This window comes from Berghia stephanieae, chromosome 7 (genome assembly GCF_034508935.2).
Source record: "Berghia stephanieae isolate SIO BIC M18660-M18661 chromosome 7, UCSD_Bste_1.3, whole genome shotgun sequence".
Classification (NCBI taxonomy): Eukaryota; Metazoa; Mollusca; class Gastropoda; order Nudibranchia; family Aeolidiidae; genus Berghia; species Berghia stephanieae.
The window spans coordinates 54,734,960-54,746,608 of record NC_088366.1 but is presented as its reverse complement, the minus strand read 5'-3'; the positions used below and the strand labels follow the sequence as shown (position 1 = coordinate 54,746,608).

At 38.9% G+C, this 11,649-nt stretch overlaps 1 protein-coding gene across 1 annotated transcript in view; it reads right to left on the bottom strand.

The window, feature by feature from the left end:
* The window catches only part of LOC144977511 (uncharacterized), an 83,256-nt gene extending 72,718 nt beyond the window's left edge, over positions 1-10,538 (bottom strand). Inside the window, exon 1 of the mRNA XM_078922811.1 lies at positions 10,010-10,538. The gene's annotated coding sequence lies outside the window, so the exon portion shown is untranslated. The remainder of the gene's footprint in view (positions 1-10,009) is intronic.
* Between the last annotated feature and the right edge of the window lie 1,111 nt (positions 10,539-11,649).

The following is an 11,649-nucleotide window of genomic DNA, read 5'->3' as shown; positions in this document are numbered from 1 at the left end:
AGAGAGAGAGAGAGAGAGAGACGACAACGACGACGAGGACGAGGACGACAAGAACGACGACGGATGGAGGTAGGAGGCGCATTGAGAGTTAACAATGGATCGATGTTCTTGGAAAACTAACAACTAACCATTCCGTCATAGCCACAAAACAATAGGATTAGTCAAAGTCAAAAGCTTACTTATCTTGAGAAGCAAGTATCTATTCCTCATAATTAGCGGCGCGGCGGCCTAATCCGCTGATGTTTTTGTTTGTTTGTTTGTTTGTTTGTTTGTTTGTTTGTTTGTTTTTTTGTTTGTTTGTTAATTTGCTTGTTTATTGATTTATATGTTTGTTGGTTTGCTTGTTTTTTGTTGTTTGTTTGTATTTTTTTTTAAAGCATATTCTTTGCGGCGCTGCACTGCAGCTGACGCCTGGGTTATTCCAGCCTCCCTTGGAATAGATCCTAAAGAAAAATTTCCCCTTAGGGATGCATAAAGGGAATTTATTATTTTTTACACAGCACTAATAGTCTACGTTCTGGAGTAGATAGTTATTTGAATTTTATCATGAGACGTAAATTTGACAATTTAGAGGGAATGTGCGGCTATGTGATCTAGTAATGTGACACTCGCTTTCGGATTGGAAGGATCTGGGTTCGAGCCTCGCTCGGCGCATGGTTGAGTATTTGGAAAAGGCTCTTAACTCACATTATTCTCTAAACGTACTCAGGTGATATCAGGCTTTTAATTGATGGATTTTCTATATTCCTACATGGAATGCCTATGTGACGGCATCTCACTTTGGACAACATGGGTGATTCCTGTTGACATCAGACATCTTGTTTGATGGATTATCTATATTCCTTCACGGAATGCCTAGGCGACGGCATCTCACTGTGACAACATGGGTGATTTCTGTTGACACCAGACATCTTGTTTGATGGATTATCTATATATATTATTCCTTCATGGAATGCCTAGACAACGGCATCTTGTTTGATGAATTATCTATAATATTCCTTCGCGGAATGATAGGCGACGGTATCTCACTTTGGACAACATGGATGATTTCTGTTGACATCAGACATCTTGTTTGATGAATTATCTATAATATTCCGTCATGGAATGCCTAGGCAACGGCATCTCACCTTGACAACATGGATGATTCCTGTTGACATCAGACATCTTGTTTGATGAATTATCTATAATATTCCTTCATGGAATGCCTAGGTGACGGAGTCTCACTTTGGACAACATGGGTGATTTCTGTTGACATCAGACATCTTGTTTGATGGATTATCTATATATATTATTCCTTCATGGAATGCCTAGACAACGGCATCTCACTGTGACAACATGGGTGATTTCTGTTGACACCAGACATCTTGTTTGATGAATTATCTATAATATTCCTTCGCGGAATGATAGGCGACGGTATCTCACTTTGGACAACATGGATGATTTCTGTTGACATCAGACATCTTGTTTGATGAATTATCTATAATATTCCGTCATGGAATGCCTAGGCAACGGCATCTCACTGTGACAACATGGATGATTCCTGTTGACATCAGACATCTTGTTTGATGAATTATCTATAATATTCCGTCATGGAATGCCTAGGTGACGGAGTCTCACTTTGGACAACATGGGTGATTTCTGTTGACATCAGACATCTTGTTTGATGAATTATCTATATTATTCCTTCATGGAATGCCTAGACAACAGCATCTCACTGTGACAACATGGATGATTCCTGTTGACATCAGACATCTTGTTTGATGAATTATCTATAATATTCCTTCGTGGAATACCTAGGGGACGGCATCTCACTGTGACAACATGGGTGATTTCTGTTGACATCAGACATCTTGTTTGATGAATTATCTATATTCCTTCATGGAATGCCTAGACAACGGCATTTCACTGTGACAACATGGGTGATTTCTGTTGACATCAGACATCTTGTTTGATGAATTATCTATTATTATTCCTTCATGGGATGCCGAGGCGAATACATCACACAAAGGGCTTACAATTTTTATACCACACATTGGCACACACACACACACACACACACACACACACACAAACATATATATATATATATATATATATATATATATATATATATATATATATAAAGTTGAGTTTTTTATATAGTGCACTATCCACTAAAAATGATCAAAGCGCTTGACAAAGGGTTCCTGACCAGCAACAACAAGTAACAGAAAGAACGAGATATGACGCCTGTTAGGAGATGATAATACAATTTTTTTCCGACAGAGACAACGCTGTTAACGGCAAGGTACTAATTTTACACCTGAGTACGGTGAGAGAATGTGTGTAAAGAGTATTTCCCAAGGACTCAACTTCGAGCGAGGAATCGAACCCAGGACCTTCCGATCCGGAAGCGAGTGTCATACCACAAGACCACATCGCCACACACATATCTTTTTTTTAGTATTTGCTGGTTTCCTTGTAGAGAGAAATATTCACTTTCAACAATGCTATCAATGGAAAAGTATTTTATATGTGTATATGTGTGTGTGTGGGGGGGGGGGGGGGGGGGGTAGGTCGTGGGGGTTGAATTGGTTGCGTGTGTGAATGAGAATGGATGGAACCACATCCTACCGTAGCCGTGTTGTTGTGGTCGTAACTGATATCAACTTGGATAACTGAACATCAATTAAGACAATGCCGAGGTGACCATGACGTCACGGAACACACACACAATACTCAACATACACAACAAACAAACACACACAAAACACACACACACACACACACACACACACACATCGGCCGCCGGATCGATATCCCCTATCTGGGGTTCCTATATCATTACGTGTTGAGAACACCCTGATCCTAACACCAAGAAGGTGTCACATCGTCTCAAAACGGTATTATGTTGGATGCTCTAGTTGCCAGAAAACAAAAACAACAACAAAAAACCCAAACAAAGCAAACAACAACAACAAGAACAAAAAAAAAAGATTTAAAAAAAAACAAACAAAAAACAAAACAACAACAACAACAACAACAACAACAAAAACAAAGAAGAAAAAACTGACTTGTTCAGATCTTCATCTGATATTTTTGGATATTATATCAATTTCTATCATCTTAATCATCCTGACATAATGGGAAAAAATAAAAACATTAACGTGCTCAATGCGCTTTACAAGGGGTACTAAGCCAACAACAATACTTAACATGCAGTACGAGACATAACGCCTGTAAGGCAATATTACTTTTTTTCTCGACAAGGACAACGCTGTTAACGGCCAGTTGCATACTCATTTTACACCTGAGTAGTACGGTAAGAGAACGCGAGTAAAAAGCTTTCTCCAAGAACTCAACTGTGCACCGCTCGAAGCAGGACTCGAACCCAAGATCTTTCGGTCCGAAGGCGAATGTCATACCACTAGACTACATAGCCGCACAATAAAATAAATATATAAATAAAATATTATTCATCCCATAGGGGAAATTTGTCTTTAGGGTCTATTCCAAGGAAGACTGGAATAACCCAGGCGTCAGCCGCAGTGCAGTGTCTCAAATTGAGATAGGGCGAGGTGGTGACTTACTCAAGGCCACACAGCGCAGCGGCGGGTGATCGAATTCTGTACCTTTCGGGTACGAAGCAAAGACCGTACCGCTGAGCCACGATGCCCCTTGATACCGTTTTGAAGCGATGGGGCACACATATTATACTAGAGTGATTGAAACTCGGGTAGGCGTTTGATAGAAACTCGGATAGGCGTCTGATAGAAACCCGGGTAGGCGTTTATATTATTCTGTAGTCCTTCAGAGCCTTAGTGGCTCATAGAGCCGGAGTTTATTCTGGTTCCTATATGGTTAAACAGACAATAACAATTGCTTGCTATCCTTAGGATAGGATAGGATGCGAGATCTTTGCAAAGTACTATCCGCCAGATCAAACAGATCCAGCTACCCAATCACTGTAAATTGGACAGGGGGACAAGAGGGGGGGGGGCAGAAAAAATCTCGAAAAAACCTATTGTTTAAATCGACTCCCCCCCCCCCCCCCCCCCCCCCCCCATCGTCTCGTTTATCTGTGCCCCGCCCCCCCCCCCCCCCCCACAACCACCTCTGCTCTGTTCATAAATAAAAATATAGATGATTGAATAATAAAACAGAGTGGATGACAGAATGAGACCAGTGTTGTTGTTGTTGTTGTTGTTGTTGTTGTCAAGCAAGGTTGAGTGATATTATTGACACGGTCAGTGACCGGATTTAGGTGACAATGATGATAGATGGCTACGTAACTGGCATTGAGTCCTTGGGGAAGGCATATTATCAATTAATACCGTCCCAAATATGACGTGCAGACGTAAATAATGAGTTCGTTGGAGAGAGAGAGAGAGACTGAGAGAAAGAGAGATAGATAGATGGATGGATGGATAGATAGATAGAGAGTAATAGAGAGGAGAGAGAGTGAGCGAGAGAGATAGAGAGAGAGAGAGAGAGACAGAGTTAGATAGATAGATGGATAGATTGATAGAGAGAATGATAGAGAGGAGAGAGAAAGAGAATGAGAGAGAGAGAGAAAGAGAGAGAAAGAGAGAGAGAGAGAGAGACTGAGAGAAAGAGTTAGATAGATAGTAGATGGATAGATAGATAATCATAGAGAGGAGAGAGGGAGAGAGAAAGCGAGAGAGAGAGAGAGAGAGGGAGAGAGAGATAGAGAGAGAGAAAGAGAGAGAGAGAGAGAGAGACTGAGAGAAATAGTTAGATAGATAGTAGATGGATAGATAGATAATCATAGAGAGGAGAGAGAGAGAGAGAGAGAGAGAGAGAGAAAGCGAGAGAGAGAGAGAGGGAGAGAGAGAGAGAGATAGAGAGAGAGACAGAGAAAGAGTTAGATAGATAGTAGATGGATAGATAGATAATGATAGATAGACAGAGAGAGAGAGAGAGAGAGAGAGAGACAGAGAGACAGAGAGAGAGAGACAGAGAAAGAGTTAGATAGATAGTAGATGGATAGATAGATAATGATAGATAGACAGAAAGAGAGAGAAGAGAGAGAGAGAGAGAGAGAGAGAGAGAGAGAGAGAAGAGAAGAGAGAGAGAAGAGAAGAGAGAGAGAGAGAGAGAGAGAGAGAGAGAGAGAGAAGAGAAGAGAAGAGAAGAGAAGAGAAGAGAATGAAATAGAAGAAATATATTAACTCAGCATAATTCAATCTCAAACAAATTTCGATAGGGCTCGGGTGAATTAATTTGGAGACCAGACCCATTACAGTTACAGCAACATGGTTATGTGGCTTCATGAAACTTTGATGAGCAATTATTCCATCCAGCTTGTATTGACTGACCGCCAGTCAGTGGTTGGAATTTTAAATGGAGCAAACAAGATACAAGTATCTATAGCGAATCTAATTCTATTTTTCTTCTTTTTTTTTTTTTTTCTTTTTTTTTTTTAACTGAAAATTAGCATGAGTCATAAAAGAGCTTGCTTAAATTATATTGTGCGGCTAAGTGGTCGTGTGTTATGAAACTCGTTTTCGGATCGTAAGGTCCTGGGTTCGAGCCTCTCCTTGGAAAAAGGTTCTTTACTCACGTTCTCTTAACGTACTCAGGTTTAAAATGATTACCCGGCCGTTAACAGAGTTGTCTCTGAGCGAAAAAAAAAATTGTAATATGTGACCCTTCGTCTCAAAACGGTATTATGTCGGGATGGACCAGATGCTAAAAAGTCAAATTATTGTTAAACTGGTCAAAATATGAAACGTTGGTATTTATTAACACAGTAAAATTAAATATGATATTCATTCTCCTCTATAAAGCATATAAACTCAATTTAAACATGATAGTTCTGGCTACAAATTCCATTTTCAGCATCTTTATCATCCGAACTTAATACTGTTTTGAGACGAGAGGTCACATATCACCTTACAGTCGTCATGTCCTGTCATATATTATTATGTTAACTGTTGCTGTTAGCCAGGAACCTTGTGAAGCGTTTTGAGCACGTTTAGTGGATACCGCTCTATATAAAAGCTCAATTGAATGTGGAATGAAGATTTTGATAATCTAAACAATTTGAATGGACAATAAAAACTGCTTCAAAATCCCACAGACAAGAACACAAAACTACAGAAATTCTTTCTTCATTAGAACTATCTCGGAATGGAATGGGCTGGATGAACTGGTCATCATGGCACCACACCCAAACGATTTCAAGGCCCGACTGACATGGGCCCGCGCCCAATGAGGACGCCGCTGAAATACAACCAGACCATTGGTTTCTTCAGCGCCAACCATACAGATACAGAAAGTTTACAGGTCTGTCTACTACTACGAAAATTTCGTAGAACTATGAATTTTTTGGATCCTAATTAATTCTCTTCAACAGTCGTAACGTCACTTCCTTCCTAATGACGCGTGGTAACTTAGTAACACTGGCTCTAAATTATCGGAACAATGGCGGACGCTCGTATGAACTATTTCTCCGGCGAGCATAAAAGCGTATCCAGAGGGGAAAAAACCCCCATAAATTTGATCTTGTTTTGACTTTTACACATTCTGATCACAAGGCTTTTGAAAAGTTCTAGCCAGCATGAAGAATAAAAAGTAATGATTTCTTTTTTGTTTAGAACCAAGATGGCCGCCGTTGCCGTGCGGCGTGGCATCAGACAACTGAATCAAATTGACAAAGATATAAAGATCTTTAATTCAATTAACTACTTGAAAACAAAGGTTTTGTTGCTAGAGCTGGTATATAAAGGAGTTTAAAGCATTAATTTAATGTATTTAAACACAAACTGTTAATTTTAAAAAGTAGTTATAATGTCTACTGTGTTATTATTACCCCTGAAAAACTATGATTTTTTTCCAATTTCAAGTTGGTAGGTCTGATTTATTTGAAAGGCTCAAAGAGTGAGTCGTGGTGCAACTGCGGCAATTTCCAATCTATTTGTTTTTTTTTTTTGTTTTTTTTTTATTGTCTTTTCGAGGTTGCTTAATTAATCCGACGAGCACCTATACACACACATCACACACACACACACACACACACACACACACACACATACACACACACACAATATATATAATTATATAATATATATATATATATATATATAATATATACGTCGGCTCAATCCTTTGTCTCTTGAATACACCCCCCCCCCCCAAAAAAAAAAAAATCCTAATGAATAAATAAATTTATGAATTTGAAAAAAAAATCCCGAAAACAATAAGAAAAAAAATTTAACGAAAAAACAAACAAACGAATAAACAAAAGAAATTAAAACAAAAAAAAAAATAAACACAAAAATAAAAAACTAACACAAAAAGAACAAACAAAAACCAAAACCAAATCAAACCAAAACAAACAAACAAAAGACAAAAACCAAACCAGACACACATAACTATCTATATTGACGGGCTGGGTAATGTTTCGATTATTTCTTTTTGACACATATAGAGCAGTATAATTAGGTGCCCCAAACGTAAACAATAACAAGTTGCTAGTGATTTTCGTTAGGGACCGGAATAATTTACGCACAATATAGGTCTCCCAATTTTGTAGTTTGAGTTGTAGGCAATACACTTTCAGTATTGAAAATATGTTTACATAAAATCTAACAGTTGCAGAAATAATAATATAAGACTAAATTATTCTGAAAATCAGGCTCCGAATAATTCTCGTCTTGTTCACACCAGCGCAATAATTTGCTCTGGTCTAAAAATAGATAGACTGTAATTTTTGATAAATTTTACCTTTTGTTCCATAAAATATCCATATCTAGACATTATTTGATGCATGATCGAGTATTTATGAATATGTGTTTCTTTTGCCACCTAACAGCCAAATTTTAAAGGTTATTTTTTCCTATAATTTACATTGGAACTTGAGCTGTCAAGACAGGAACATGTGGTTTGCCATGTGCTTCTCGACCTTTGTTTACGTTTGGGGCACCTAATTTTACTGCTCTATTATCTCAACAGTTCGCTCGACTAGATAATTTGTAGCATAAAAATTGATTTCACGCATTGTAAACTTCAAATGAGAAAATGAATACGAGTAGATCTAGATAGTAGATAGAGAGAAAGTGCCTGTGGATTGAGCTTTTTTCAAAAAATTGAGCTTTTATATAGCGCAATATCCACTAAACGTGCTCAAATAACTTTACAAGGGGTCCCTGGCCAACGGCAACATTTAACATTTAGGACGGGGACATGACGCCTGTTAGGCGATATAACAATTTTTTTCCGGACAGAGACGACGCTGTTAACAGCCAAGTAATCATTTTACACCTGTATAAGGTGAGAGAAAGTGAGTAAAGAGCCTTTTCCAAGGACTCAACTCATTCTTTCTGTTCTGTTGATAAAGGGGAAACCCGAAACGCCCACATTATTTGTTTTCGTTTATTAAGAGCGGGGCTCGAACACAGGGCCTTCCGACCCGAAGGTGATTGTCATATATACTGCAAGACAACCTAGCCGTACATTCAAACATCATCACGCTGACAGTTTCTGACACTGTTTAGGTATTTTACAAGTTACTCACTTACAAGTGCGGCTAAGTGGTCTAGTGGTACAACACTCGCTTTCGGATCGAACGGTCCTGGGTTCGAGCATCGCTTGGCGCATAGTTGATTGATACTTTGGAAAAGACTCTTTACTGACATTCTCTCACCGTACTCAGGTGCAAAATGATTACATGTCGTTAGAATCTTGTCTCTTTCGGGAAACAAAATTGTAATATCGCCTAACAGGCGTCATATCTCTTTCTACACGGTTACGTGTTGCTGTTGGTCAGGGCTGATTGAGCTTTTATATAGCGCAATACCCACCAAACGTGCTCAAATCGCTTTACAAGTTGTCCCTGGCCAATAACAAAATTAAACATTTTAGGACGGGACATGACGCCTGTTGGGCGATAATATTACATTTTTTTTTTCGGACAGAGACAACGCTGTTAACAGCCAGGTGGTACTCATTTTACACTTGAGTACGGTGAGAGAATTTGAGTAAAGAGCCTTCTCCAAGGACTCAACTTTGCGCCGAGCGAGCGAGGCTCGAACCCAGGACCTTCCGATCCGAACGAAAGCGAGTGTCATACCACTAGACCACATAGACCGCTGATGTTACAATACATAATAGCTCAAGCTTTTTTGTTTAGTTTTTTTTTTTTTTTTTTTTTTTTTTGTGTGTGTCTTAATTTACTCTGCACATTTAACACTCAACAACAACATTAACTCACTCAACCCTAACACCGACTATATCCGTAGTTTACCCGGGTTACTTTTACCCCATGCCTATTTATTACATTTTTCTGAGACAAATTATAGGCGTAGTATCAAAGCTAATGTTTTTAGTTTTTACATGTGAATGATAGTTGAAAAAAAAACAATCTATGCACATGCTCATTTTAATACAATTTTTTTCCGATTTTGAAAAGTAGCAAAAATCTCTAGGATTGAGAGAGTTAACTTGGCGATGATTTACAGTATTTCCCCAAAATGGCAGGCTTACCCTGCAGAAAAATTGATTTTTTAAACTCAAACAAATTTCTCTACAAAACAACTTTATGTTCTTATTGATTAAACAAAGATCATTCTTCAAAGTTTGTGATGTACAAAATATATTTGAATAAGAAAAAATGTATATTGTGTCGAAACAAATTAAATGTGACTAATTTGCTGTAGGTGGTAAGGAGAGGTGTAAATTGTGCGGCTATGTGGTCTTGTGGTATGACACTCGCTTTCGGATCGGAAGATCCAGGAGTTCTAGCCTCGCGCTCGGCGCATAGTTGAGTCCTTGGTGAAGGCTCTTTACTCACATTCTCTCACCGTACTCAGGAGTAAAATGAGTAGGTACCTGGCCGTTAACAATGTTGTCTCTGTCCGAAAAATTGTAATATCGCCTAACAGGCGTCATGTCCCGTCCTACATGTTAAATGTTGCTGGTGACCAGGGATCGCTTTGCGCACATTTAGTGGATTTTGCGCTATATAAAGCTCAATTTAAATTTTTTTAAAATTATTTAGAGGTCTTACCTTGTGCGTTTGAATATTTATAGTATGTCACGTGCCGACGATAACACGAATGAAATTGAATTCAAAAACACTGTGTTCTTCTCATTGAATGTGTTTTTCAATATCGCTCACATCAAACAACACACTACACACTATTTTCTATTGACATTCTTGTTTCCTCCTCACAGTTTTCAATATCAATCATAACATTATATAATATATAATAATAATGATATTTTCTCAAACTCGAACATCAAAATACATAATATTATTATTTATTTTGATTTGTTCACCGCTGCTATTTTGAACAGGCACTCGTGAAATAAATAAATAAATAAATAAATAAAGAGACAGAAATTCGATTCTCCTGGTCGATTTTTTAAAAAGAAAGTTAAACAAAAATCCTCCTACACACTCCTTCCGCTACAATAAATAAATATCATCGATTTTTTCAAAAAAAAATAAATAAATAACTGTCTATCTATGTCTAGTTCTATGTTCTGACGTCCTAGCCTAAAATTACTTCACTACTGATAATAAAATATACGACAACGCTCTCCCGTTTGGAACAGAACAACAGAGTTTCACGTAATAAGCAAGTGGGATTTTTACTCGCCTTCTCGCTCTGCCTTGCCTTGCGCTGCTCACTCACTCCTCGTACGTGCGCCAGTTCCAGTAGTATTATTTTCACGATCGTGCGAGGAGAGCAGTAGGTTGGTGTAATAGTGTATAGTTAGTTCGTGGGGGGAGATGGTAGGAGTATAATAGTAAAATAATATGTTTCTTGCTGGTCGTTCACACACACACGAGGGTTGATGTGGGTGGGGGTGGGGTGGGTGTGTGTGGGGAGGGGGGGGGGGGGTTGTATTTCGAGTTGAGATGAAGCGGCCGGTCGGTATTCAACGTGATCGCGACACTCTCTTGATCCTTAACGTGGTCTAGTGGCATGCATGATACTCGCCTTCGGATCGGAAGGTCCTGGGTTCGAGCCTCGCTCGGCGCATTGTTGAGTCCTTGGAAAAGGCTCTTTACTCCCATTCTCTCACTGTACTCAGGTGTAAAATTGAGTACCTGGCCATTAACAGCGTTGTCTCTGTCGGAAAAAAAGTGTAATATCGCGTAACAGGCGTCATGTCTCGTTCTTTATATTACGTGTTGCTGTTGGTCAGGGACCCTTTGTAAAGCGCTTTGAGCAGGTTTAGTGGATTTTGCTCTATATAAAAGCTCAATTTAATTTAACGGCTATAACGTGGTCGAGCGGCTTGCGTGATACTCGCCTTCGGATCGGAAGGTCCAGAGTTCGAGTCTGAGCTCTGAGCGGCGGCGGCGGCGCATGGAAAAGGCTCATTAATTTTTTCCACCCCTACTCAGGTGTAAAATGAGTACCTGGCCGCTAACAGCGTTGTCTCTTTCGGGGAATAAATAAATAGAGAATCGCCTAATGTGCTAAGTGTTGCAGTTCGTTATAGTTATAGACCCCTTGTAAAGGGCATTGAGCACGTTAAGTGATTATTGATCTATATAAATACTCTAGTTTTTGTTTTACTTTTTTTTTTAACCAGCGGTTCTCAAATACGCTTCAACAGTCGTAACGTCACTTCCTTCCTAATGACGCATGGTAACTTAGTAACAATGAACAATGGCGGACGCCGTATGAAATA